Source organism: Suricata suricatta, chromosome 6 (assembly GCF_006229205.1).
Source record: "Suricata suricatta isolate VVHF042 chromosome 6, meerkat_22Aug2017_6uvM2_HiC, whole genome shotgun sequence".
NCBI lineage: Eukaryota > Metazoa > Chordata > Mammalia > Carnivora > Herpestidae > Suricata > Suricata suricatta.
In genome coordinates this window covers 48,661,283-48,673,698 of record NC_043705.1, presented here as the reverse complement: position 1 = coordinate 48,673,698, position 12,416 = coordinate 48,661,283, and the positions used below count along the sequence as shown (strand labels likewise).

The 12,416-nt window shown below is 38.5% G+C and overlaps 1 long non-coding RNA gene across 1 annotated transcript in view; it reads right to left on the bottom strand.

Annotated features, from left to right (window-relative positions):
* Positions 1-2,734: 2,734 nt before the first annotated feature.
* LOC115294463 overlaps positions 2,735-12,416 on the bottom strand; it is a 46,751-nt gene continuing 37,069 nt past the window's right edge. The window contains exon 5 of the long non-coding RNA XR_003909900.1: positions 2,735-3,056. This is a non-coding gene — a long non-coding RNA (uncharacterized LOC115294463). The remainder of the gene's footprint in view (positions 3,057-12,416) is intronic.

Sequence of the window (12,416 nt, the reverse complement as noted above, 5' to 3'; positions counted from 1 at the left end):
CCCCCCCCCCCCCCCCAAACCTCCCCTGCTCACGCTGTCTCTGTCTGTCTCTCAAAAATAAATAAAAAACATTGAAAAAAAACTAAAAAATAAGTAAACATTAAAAAAATCAAATGATTAAAGACATACAATAGGGAACTTAAAATACAAAAGAAGAACAAGTAGTGATAAAAAGTTATGATAAAAAAAAGGAAAGGCAGTTCCAGAAGGGAATATTATTATTACTTAAAAACTTAAAAAATTATTTTAAAAAATTTTTTGAGAGAGAGATAAAGAGAGAGAGAGAGAGAGAGTAGGTAAGAGGGAGAGAGAGTAGGAGACACAGAATCCGAAGCAGGCTCCAGGCTCTGAGCTGTCAGCACAGACCCCGACGTGGGCCTTGAACTCACAAACTGTGAGATCTTGACCTGAGTAAAAGTCAGACAATCAACCGACTGCCACCCAGGTGCCAGGGAATATTATTCTTTTATTACTAAAAAAAATGTTTAGTTTTGAGAGAGAGAGCAAGAGATTGAGCCCATGCATGAAAAGGGGAAGGGCAGAGAGTGGGAGATGAAGGATCCAAAGCAGGCTCCACAGCAGGCTCCACACTGACAGCAGAGAGCCTGATGTGCGGCTTAAACTCACAGAACTGTGAGATCATGACCTGAGCCAAAGTTAGACACTCAACCAATTGAGCCACCCACGTGCCCCCAAAGGGAACATTATTGAAGGAAAAATTAGTAAACTGGAATGTAGATCTAATAAAATTATCCAGAAACTGATATTGAGAGATAAATTAGTGGAAAATATATGACAATTGAAAATACACATAGAAATAGAATTACAACTTTGTATATGTTAATCATAGGAAGAATAAAAGGAGTAAAGGCAACACTTGAAGAGGTAATGATTAAGAGACCAGGAAGTTTCAACAAAATCCAAAAACTGACTTGTGCTCCTTTATGCATTGTGCCTCTAGGAAGGTAGAATGGCTGACCTAATTGGTGAATGTGAAAGCAATAAACTGAACCAACTCAAGCCACATCTGCTCTTTTTCTTTCAGAGCAAACCTGTCCGCAGTCAGGATAAGTTTTTCTCTGCTCACCCCGGCAGCCCTTTTGGGGGAATTTGGCTTCCTCAATCACAAATTAGTCTAACTCCGGCTCTCATATTAAGTTGCAATTTCCAACCCAGGCTTTATAAGTAACCAAGAAATTTATTTATTTGATTTCTCAATTTGCTCACCACCTGGGCAGGATAGAGGGAAAATAAAAAACAATGTTTTTAGGAATGAATAAGGAAACATTGGTGAGATATAGTAGATAGTTAATAATGAAGAGGAGCGGGTGCCTAGATGGCTCAATGGGTTGAGCATTCGACTCTTGATTTTGGCTCAGGTCATGGTCTGAGGGCCATGGGATCAAGCCCTGGTGTTGGCATGGAGTCTATTTAAAATTCTCTCTCTCACCTTCTGCCCCATCTCCCCCACTTGCTCTCTCTTTCTCTCTCTCATATAAAAAATAAATTAAAAAAACACAGAGGATAGTATGGCTATCCAATTACCAGTAAACTTAAAAGCTTTGATGACATAGACTATTTCATACAAATGTTTAAGTTTTCAAAAACTGACTCAAGAACAAACAGATAGTTATAATTATTTAAAAAATCAGTCTTTTATAAAAATCTACATATATGCTTGTGTATGTAGGTATACACACATACACACACACTCATTTCAAACTCCTAATTTACAGGCAAGTTCTATCAAACATTCAATCTTAAACAAACATCTCAGATAATAAAAAGAGTGCTCCCCAACTCATTTCATGAGATTTGCATAACTTTGATAGAAAATTAGATAAACTTGGTATTACCAACAGAAAAGGTCAATATGAAAAAAATTGCAGACTAATAATCACAAGTAAACATAGGACTGAAATCATAAATAAAATATAAGCCAGTCAGAATCCATGAGTTTTAATGTTTATTTTTGAGAGAAAGAGAGAGCGAGTGAGTGAGCAAGCAGGGGAAGGGCAGAGAGAGAGAGAGAGAGAGGGACATACAGAATCCAAAGCAGGTGCCAGACTCCAAGCTGTCAGCACAGAGCCCAATGTGAAGCTTGAACCCATGAACTGTGGTATCTGAGCCAACGTTGGACACTTAACCAACTGAGCCATGTGGGCTCCCCTTCTTCATGAGTTTTATATATGTGTACTTGTGTGCATGTGCATGCATGTGTGTATATGTAAACCAAGTAGGGCTTTTAAAGTAAAGATGGTTTAACAATAGAACCCCTTTTAGAAATGTAATTTAGCAATATTGACTAAAGAAGAAATATGTAATCGTTTAAATGGAAGCAGGAAAAAAACTTAAAAAATTCAGTGTATTTTTATGATAAATTCTTAGTAAAAGGGAATGGTGGGGAATATTTGATAAAAGATAAGATGATCTACCAACATGTTAGAGCAAACATTATTTGCTATGGTATTTCCTCCAAAGAGGAATAAGACAAGAATGCCTGTCAACACAGCATCCATTAATCAAAGTACTGAAGGTTCTAGTCAGTGATGTTAGATAAGAAGAAATGAAAGATACAAGCATTGGAAAAGAAGAAAACCCTTTTTCTTGTGTGTGTGTTTTTTTAGACAAGAGAAACTGTCAAATAATTCAAGTAATAAAGTTGTTGGATAGAAGATTCTTGTAGGTTGGGTTCCAGAGAAGCTGACTCTGACCTGGTGATTAGCATGTAGTTTATTAGGTTGTATTCTTGATATCAATACCTGTGGAAGGGATGGATGAGAAGCAGGATTGCGCGAAGGAAGAAGTTGAAGTGCGACACAGTGCTCATGAAGACCCAGACGACCTCAAGGGAAGATCTAAATCTGGCAAGTCCCTTTAGAATTATCCCAAGTTAGAGTGAGGAGGCCAGGCCTTTCTGTTTCCAAGTTGACCCATTACTGGGTGTACAATGGCCTGGGAAGTGATGTGCTCTGGTCTTGCCGCTCTTTTCGCCGAGGCACTTCTTTAACAGGGCTTGTAGATGAGGTCTTACTGTTGGCATTTCTTCCTTGCACCTAAGGGAATAAGTTCTTTATTCCTAAAGGGGGATTCAGGAGGCACAGGGATCTACTTACTCATTTAAGTTTGGGAGCCATTCTTTCAGGATCTCAGTGGGAGTGTTTTCCTTGGGAGGATATCCTAGGAGGAAGATGAATGGATGGACTATGGCCTCTGGTGGAGCAGCGTGGGACTGTGACTGATAGTCACTGATTGCTGCCTTACCATGTGTTCTAGACCTCCTCTACTCTCTGGTAGCACCTCTGCTAGTCTTGGTTATACACCTGGTGGGTGATCCAGATCTTCACTTCTGACAGGTCTGACACCTGGTCATGGTGTCCTTCTTAGGTCAGGGTTACTGCAACTGTCCAATTACCATCAAAGTTGGGGAAGGTACTACCAAGAGGCACCAGACACATCACTTAAATGCCAAATATATTCTCCCTTACTTTATGTAACATCAGCCCTTCCTTGTCCTGATAAGTAGCATTAACACCCCCACCATTTCAGAACTTGCTACTCATTACGATAATTACATCTCCTTGGCTTCTAACAGTTAAGCGTTGCCATCTGGGCTCTATTATTCTGGGGTCCTACTATCCCCACTGCTACCAGTGAGTCCAGTTCTGTAATGGCCTCTGCTCCTGTCATTCCTGGCCTGCAGAGGGGAGCCACCACTGAACTTAAGGAGGTTGATGGTCCTCTCACCAGCATATTTTTTATTGCTCTGGGCCTTCCTATGGGGAATTTTTATCCTGTGGATTTTTCAGTTTTACATGTTGAGTCCACTCTCATATGTCTACTTATCTAGGTATTCTATTCTATTCTATTCTATTCTATTCTATTCTATTCTATTCTTTACTCATTCTTCTCATTCTGCCTTGGTAATTCAGGCATTTCTGCATTCACTTAGTGTAGGCCAGAGTCAAACAAACTTTTTCTATAAAGGGCCAGAGAGTAAATATTTTAGACTTTGTGAGCCACAAACAGCCTTGCTTGCATATCTTTGTTTATTTTTTTATAGCCCTTTAAAAACAGAAAAAACATTCTTAGCTTTCAGGCTATACAAAAATAAGGCACTAGAATTGTAGTCTGCGAACCCTTGGGCTCATGTCTGGGAGCCTTCCTAGCAGGGTGTTTGCATAATCTTCCAACATCCTTAACAAGACCCATGTTAAATCCCGTGTCCTGCCACAGTGCCCCTAAATTAATAAACTCTCCCTTCTTCTACTTTATATTCTGCCTCCAGTGAACCAGCATCCTCAGATACCAGTCCAGTGCACAGTCTCCTGGCTCTTGCTGGGACATGTTTTCTGGGTGCTGCAGCTCCCTTTTGGCAAAAATTGTTTTTAATGTTTTAAATCTTTTTTAAGACAGAGAGACAGAGCACGAGCAGGAAGGGGCAGAGAGAGAGGGAGACACAGAATCGGAAGCAGGTTCCAGGCTCTGAGCTATCAGCACAGGGCCCGATACGGGGCTCAAACCCACGAACATGAGATCATGACCTGAGCTGAAGTCAGAGGCTTAACCAACTGAGGCACCCAGGCAGCCCTAAATTTTTATCAGGCTCAGCACATCCAGGTTGGGTTAACCTTCATTATTCTCCTAGTTACCAGGAGAGAAGGTGGAGGCTGATCTGGAGAGAGAGGCATGTTGTCCTGCAGGAAAGAGGCTTCCTTAGGAGTTGCAAGTAAGAGGGAAAGAATAGACTTTAGATGTGAAGACTGGACCACTTCTGCAAGCTCAGATGGTTCTGGGGGATGAAAGATTGAAGAGTTTCAGGTGCATCACCCCAGGTGTCCCCATTCATTTTCTCCCAGCCAGGGCTCTGAACTTACATAGCCAATTGACCACTATGAACTGAAAGCTTAATCTTCTTTGGAGCTACTTTTTTTTTTTAATAGTTTATTGTCAGATTGGTTTCCGTACAACACCCAGTGCTCTTCCCCACAAGTGCCCTCCTCCATCACCACCACCTCTTTCCCCCTCCCCCGCCCCCTTCAACCCTCAGTTCGTTTTCAGCATTCAATAGTCTCTCAAGTTTTGCATCCCTCTCTCTCCCCAACTCTCTTTCCCCCTTCCCCTCCCCCTGGTCCTCCATTAGGTTTCTCCTGTTCTCCTGTTAGACCTATGAGTGCAAACATGGTATCTGTCCTTCTCCGCCTGACTTATTTCACTTAGCATGACACCCTCGAGGTCCGTCCACTTTCCTACAAATTGCCATATTTCATTCTTTCTCATTGCCATGATAACATTATTTCTAACTTTACTGTTAATTATAGTTGATAGATATAACCCACGGGGTGCCTGGGTGGCTCAGTTGGACTTTGGCTCAGGTCATGATCTTACCCCTGCGTCGAGCTCCAAGCTGACAGTTTATAGCCTGGAGCTGGCTTCAGATTCTGTGTCTCCCTCTCTCTCTGCCCCTCCCTCGCTCATGCTTTATCTTTCTGTCTCAAAAGTAAATGATAAAAGCAAAAAATTTAAAAAAGTAACAAAATCTCTAAGATGTCTGGGAATAAAGTTAGCAATATTCAAGCCATTTTATGAAAAAAATAAAAAATTTTATTAAAGTAGACTTAGGTAAATGGACATATGTCCATGGATGAGAGGATTCAATAGATATTAGTGCTTCATAAGTTAATATAAATTTCAAAATTCTAATAGCTTTTTAAAATATTTGACAATCTTATCCTAAAATTTATAAGAAAAAGCAAATGGCCAAGGATAGTCAAAGCAAGTTTAAAAGTACAACAAGAGCAGAAAGACTTGCCCTACTGGATATCAGAACTTATTAAATGCTGAAATAGTTAAAATAGATGGCAGTGCTATAGGAATATATAGACAGACCAGTGTGATCTAATAGAGATTTGACCTTGTTTGAATAATTACTTGGTATGCCATAGTAGTAGCATTGTAAATTAGTGGGAAGATTTTTTTAGACTATTTTTAAAAAATAAATGGTGCTGAGACAATTGATTATATCTGTGGAAAAAGAAAAATATATCTCTGCCTCATTCTATATATAAAAGTTTGATTCCATATAGATTGGATAGGTGTAAATTATAAAACTTTAAAACTTTTACAAGAAATACACAAAAATACTTTAATGACTTAGAGGTAGGGAAAGATTTCTTTATATGAAAACTATATGTTACAAAAGAAAATACTGATAACTTTGACTCTTTTAAAGGTTTTGTACTACAGAGATATCTTAACTGAATGTCAGGTCATTATAGGAGAGAAGATATTTGCAATAATGTAATTGATAGAGGACTAACATCTGGAATATTTAAAGAAGTCCCAGAAAACAAGAAGAAAATGACAAGTCAACATATCAGTAGGCAAAGGATAAGAACAGGCAATTAAGAGTAGTTGAAACATGAATGGCTAATAGACATTTGAGAAGTTTTTCACCCTTCCCAGTGATCCTGGAAAAGTTAATTAAAACTACAATGAACTAGTTTTTCATGCCTATCAGGTTTGTAAAAACTGATAAGTCTGAAAATTCTGGTTTTGGGGAGGATTTGGGACAAGGAAATATACACATTCTGCTAGTGGATGTATGAAATGGGATGTGCTTTGGAATAACCACTTTGGAAAGTAATTTGGTAACATCAAATAAAATTTAAAATAAACTTAATTTTCACCCCAGGAATTTGCTACTGCCCTAGAGAAATTTTTTTACATGTGGATATGAATGTTCAATTTAGTATCATTTGTAATAGATGGAAACTGGAAACAGCCTTAATTTCCATTTACTGGAGAATAGGTAAGTTGAAGTATATTCATACAAAAACATATTATACTGAAGTTAAGGTGATCTAGACAAACATGTCTCAGTGTGAATGGACATAAAAGTAAAATCTTAAACCAAAAATTAAAAAAGATAACTATACACTATGGCATAATGCTATATATTTATGAAAATATGCATTTTATAGTTACTTATTTCATTATTTTTAATATACAAATATATATTACATAATATTTTATAATGTATTATGAAAACATGAGTGAAAGTGAGAAACACCAAATTAAAGATAATATTCTTTCTTCAGAGAGGAGTGTGAGAAGAATAATGGAATTGGGGAGGAGGCTGTCATCATATCTGTATTTTTCTTTTCACTTCAAAGACCCCAAAGCTATAAAGATAGAAGGAAAACTTTTTTAAAGTTTATTTATTCTTGAGAGAGAGAGAGACAGACAGAATATGAGCGGGAGAGGGACAGAGACAGAATCCGAAGCAGGATCAGGTTCTGAGCTGTCAGCACGGAGTCTGATTTGAGGCTTGAACCCACAAACTATGAGATCATGACCTAAGCCAAAAGTTGGATGCTTATCCAACTGAGCCACCCAGGTGCCCCTAGAAGGAAAAATTTTAACTTTTGAGAAACCTAAGTGGTGGGGACATTAATTTTTGTTTTGTTTCAAATTTTTTAATACTTTTTGGTATGTTTGGATTACATAAAAATTTAATTAAAAATTTAATTAGGAAATTAAGTTTAAATACATAGACTAAGGAAAAAAATCTATTTTGTAATTTGATTAATTTGACCATTGAATCCCAATGTTCATAGACCATGGCCTTTAGCTTGATGAAGTCCATCTTGGACTCTACAGGGACTCTAAAAGAGAATAGCTAGGTAAGCATGAATAAATTAAGTGTGCTGAGAGTAATCAAATGAGATATCTCTAGTCTTTCTTGGCTGGGGATATTGAGGGTTGGTTAGGGGAAAGAATGGAAGTTCAGAAAGAAGCTCAGCGTGAGAACTTCTAAAGAGACCTAGCAACTTCACAGCATCTGAGGCCTCTTCCCTTCTGCCTTCAGGATCAGGCCTCCTGGTGTTCATGTGATGCCTCCTGCTTCCCCAGTGTCTCTGTGAGCTCATTAACTCATTGCTCTAGGTGTTCTCATCAAGAAGCAGTGAAGCTGTGGAATGCAAGCAAAACCCATGGAAGCAGCAAAGCAGATAATATCCCATTGTGGGTTCAGTAGAAGCAGAAAGATTGGGTGTGCTGGGAACATTGGTGATCAGAGCCATGTCGGGGGAAAACCTGGAAAGTTAGAGTTGGAAGGGACCATCTGGACCATCTAGCTCAGCGTTTGTGTGTGTTCAAACTTTTTGTTGTTGTAACACGGTAGATGAACCAAGTGTCAAGACATTGCTCTGGCTAAAGCAAGTGGGAGGACCACAGTGACTAGTCCTTAGTGCTCCTGCTTTTTGCTCTCCCCCTGACAGTCCCTGACCAGCCTCTAGGAAGCACATGGTATAAAGCACTGTTCATATCCACACCCTTCATTAGAAGGATGAGGATCGTGACCTCCAGTGATTGTTCTAGCTCATACTTACCTGGTGGAGGCAGAACCCCTCCATCCCTGACGGGGTACTTTCTACAGACACCCTTCAAGCAGTTTCTCGATTTTCTTAGAATGGAGTCAATATAACCATGCTCTCTTGATTTTCCCCCCTCTTTTCATTTATTTATTTATTTTCTATATTCTAGATTAAAAAAAAATAATTTTGAGTGTTTCTATACCAAGCAATGATACTATCATCCTGCTGTGTTACAACTTATTTCATTATTTCACTGAACTCCAAGGGAAGGAGTCAGAATTAGTTCTTAAGTGTTATGGTAATGGGGGAGGGAAGATGAATCTAGACTAATTCCCTGTGAGAGAGCTAGGAAATAAATTAAGGGGGACAGTATCCCCCTATGCCTATTGTCCCCAAACAGCTCTCTTCTAAACTCTATTTAGGTAATAATTTGGTTAATCAAGCTGTAGTTTTAAAATGCCAACATCTTCCTTCCAGGTAAAACCCACTGATCCCTTGCACCACAAATGGAAAATTAATAATATTTCTTGACTCTTCATACATTTGTGCTGCTTATGTACCCTTGGCACATGTCAATAAAATTGTTTGGAAAAAAATATTTCTTGAGCACTTTCTACATGCCAGGCACTATGCCAAATGTTTCACATGCATTACCTTATATAATACCCATGATAATAGTGTGAGGTAAATACAACTGTTATCTTCAATTACATAAGGATGAATGGAGGTGAATAGAGGTTACGTATTTCACCCAAAAGCACACGGCTAATAAATGGCAAAGTCAGGATTTGAGCCCATGCCTTTAGTGGCTGTGCTACCCTAAAATGGACAGTTAGGTTATATACCCAAGTACCCAGAGAATGGGTGTTTCATTATATATATAGAAGAAGGGTTAGTTAATTATAGAGTAGGTGGGCATGGCCTGTGGGGCTTTCCCCTCCATTCTACAACATAGCTTAATTTATTTCTGTGCAAATTTGGATTAGAGATTCCCAAGAATAAATAAAATATAAAAGAAAAATACTAACAGAAATATAACCAAACTACAAGAACCCAAAACAGCACTGAAAGATTTTCTGTAAAACATTGATATAAATGAAAGCATAATTTATTATTATTATTAAGGAGCTATATGCTATCAGCCCTAATTTCCTATTGCCTTTGTATACTTTAAATTCTTAAAATCAGCTTTTAGTGAGAAGGGACTGTTAAGGCCACTTAAGTAATAGAAAGTTAACTAATGATGTCCATTTCAAAGAGAGGTAAACTGGCTATTTGAAATAATTAAATTCTTCAAAAATCTCTTTTTGCAAATGGTGTCAGTCTTCACATCATTCAAATTCATTTCCAAGAAATAGACTACTGAATTTAAATTGGCTTAAACAACCGGAATATTAGGTCCTATAGCACTCAGTTCTGAAGTAGAGTGGGCTTTATGTGTGATTCATTGACACAAATATCACCAAAGGGCCAGGTTCTGTCTGTCTCTTCATTCTGCTGTTTTAAGCTTTGGCTTCATGCTCAGGTAGGTTTTTCTTGTGCCACAAAATGGCTGCCATTTGGGGCTACAAGCCTGAGGCTTATTCACACACAGAGAGGAAGCGAAAACTGGCTTCCTGTTGCTCTCTCTTCAGACCCAAGAAAAACATTCCCTCAAACCTCTTTTTCACTTTTCAGCAGCAAAGGTCACATGGCCATTTCTTAGACAATCTCAGCAAGGTGGGTTGAGATTACGTATAATCAGCTGGGCCCACCTCTTTAAATGCAGTTGTTCCCTCAGACACTATTGCTTTTTCTCAATAAGAGAAAAGTGCAATGTATGTTACAGAGGCAACCACAATCCCCAGTGTAGAATTTGCTTGTACCAGATGGGTACCATGATTCATTTACATATTCAAGAGACATGTATTAAATATCTGCCATCTGCTCAGAACCCAGAAATTCTAAAGAAAAGTTATACATGAATCAGTTTTTCTATTAGGTGACAAAAATGACAAACTGGCTCATGCCCCTCCTGCTTTTTCCTTCCTACCCTTTGGTATAGCCCTCAATAAAAATCTCAGTGTAGCCAAAGATTGAACGAAAGATTAACTAAAGCCAAATTGATGGCTCCAAAACAAGGACACTGACCAAATTCATCCAACCACTTAGTTACTAATTATTTTGTTAAATACAATCCCTCGAAAGAATTTTACACAGACCAGTTTTCCTCTGTCAGGGGGATAGATTACACTGATTTACCCTTTAACTCCCGAGAGCACTGGGTATGCATGCATCTCTATCACCCCCAACTCATCAATTTGATAGCTAGAATTTGGGACTTATATTACATATTCAAGTCTTTAATTTTGAAGGGTAGGTGAAGGGCTCAAAAATTACCAAATGCAAAGTTCAGAGTGCCCTACCTTGGAAAAATAATTGCATTTGTAAATGTGAAATACTTTCAGAAGCACTTCTCTTTAAAGTGAATGAGCTATAGGTGCTTGGAGCAAGTTATGAGTTATCTCATCTTGTGGTTTAGCCAATTTTGAAGTTGGTCAAATAAACACTTTTTACCCTCTCCCCCTTTTCCCCTTAACAACCCGGCTGACTGCACCTGCCTCTTTATTAACCACAGAAAAGCAAAAACCTAGCAACATGAAATTAAATCTTTCTCTGCTTTGGCACCAGTATGCCCACGGAGAGTGCTAAAGACATGTGGAAGATTTAATGCTTAGGGAGAGCAGAAGATTATTTGCTTCTGCCCCAGCAACAGAACTATTCTAAGAGCTCTGATTGCTTAAGAGAGGCAGGGCATAGGCATGGCCTCTTTTTCTGTCTCTTAGACTTTTCGATTCTTATTTGTTTACTTATTTGCTAAAGAGATTATATCATAGTCTAGAGCAGTGGTTTTTCTGAGTTTGTTCTTCTGAGTGATTCCCAGAATGACCACTAATAATATTTATATTTATAAAGACAGAGTAATTTAAAAAGAATAATTTACAGTTTTGATAATGATGTTATTTTATCACTTAACTCATAGTTCATAAAACCCAAGAAACATCCTATTCTAATTTCAGAAAGTGTTTTAATGGTAGGAATGAACAGAGAGCAGTGAGGAGTGGAGGGGCATGAGAGTAGGTGATCTGAGGATTGTTTTGCCGTGCCAAAATGGTGACATGGGGCTTTGACTTGCTGCATTCCTAAATTCATGTGTCTTTTAGAGCTCAGCTTTCACCTTCAAATGACTCTATATCCCTTGACTTTTGTTTCTTTGGAGATGAGACACCAACTCCCCAAACTATTCTACACTGCCCCATGTGTTTTTCTACTGTGTAAATCTTTATCCCGCTAAGAATGGATCCCACCTATGTCAGAATCTTTCATTTGCAGAATTGGAGACTTGCCACTCCAGAACCTTAAAAATACTCTGAGGGTGCCTAGGTGGCTCAGTTGGTTAAGTGTTCAACTCTTAATTTCAGCTCAGGTCATGATCTAATAATTTGTGAGATTGAGCCCCATGTTGGGCTCTGCACTGAAAGTGTGGAGACTGCTTGGGATTCTCTCTCTCACTCTCTGCCCCTCTTCCCCACTTGTACTCTCTCTCTATCTCAAAATAAATAAATCAACATAAAAAAACACTGAAAACAGCCACTAGTTAAAAAATATTCCGAATATACTGAAGAATGAAATTAATGGCTAATTGGGAGAGCAAAATATGATGCTTTCTAGTTGTGTCTACTTCCCACTTGTCTACATCACTGACTTTTCTTTTTAAACATCAAGAACTGATGAGTTGTTTTGGTGAGTTGTGGACATTTTCTCTCCATTGTTCTTTATTCCAGGAAATGGATATCATCCACCCTTTGTTTAGATTAGATACATACAAGCCAATGCTTCCTTGTTCCCTTTTGTTGTTCTTCACATCTAATTCATTCTGAAATCTGGTGGGTTTCACTACAAGACTTCACCTCTGCAGTCAACATCCTAGCCCAAGTTACTGCCACCCCTAATCCTCAAGAATTTTCAGTCTTGTCTCCTTGACACAACTCCTTGATA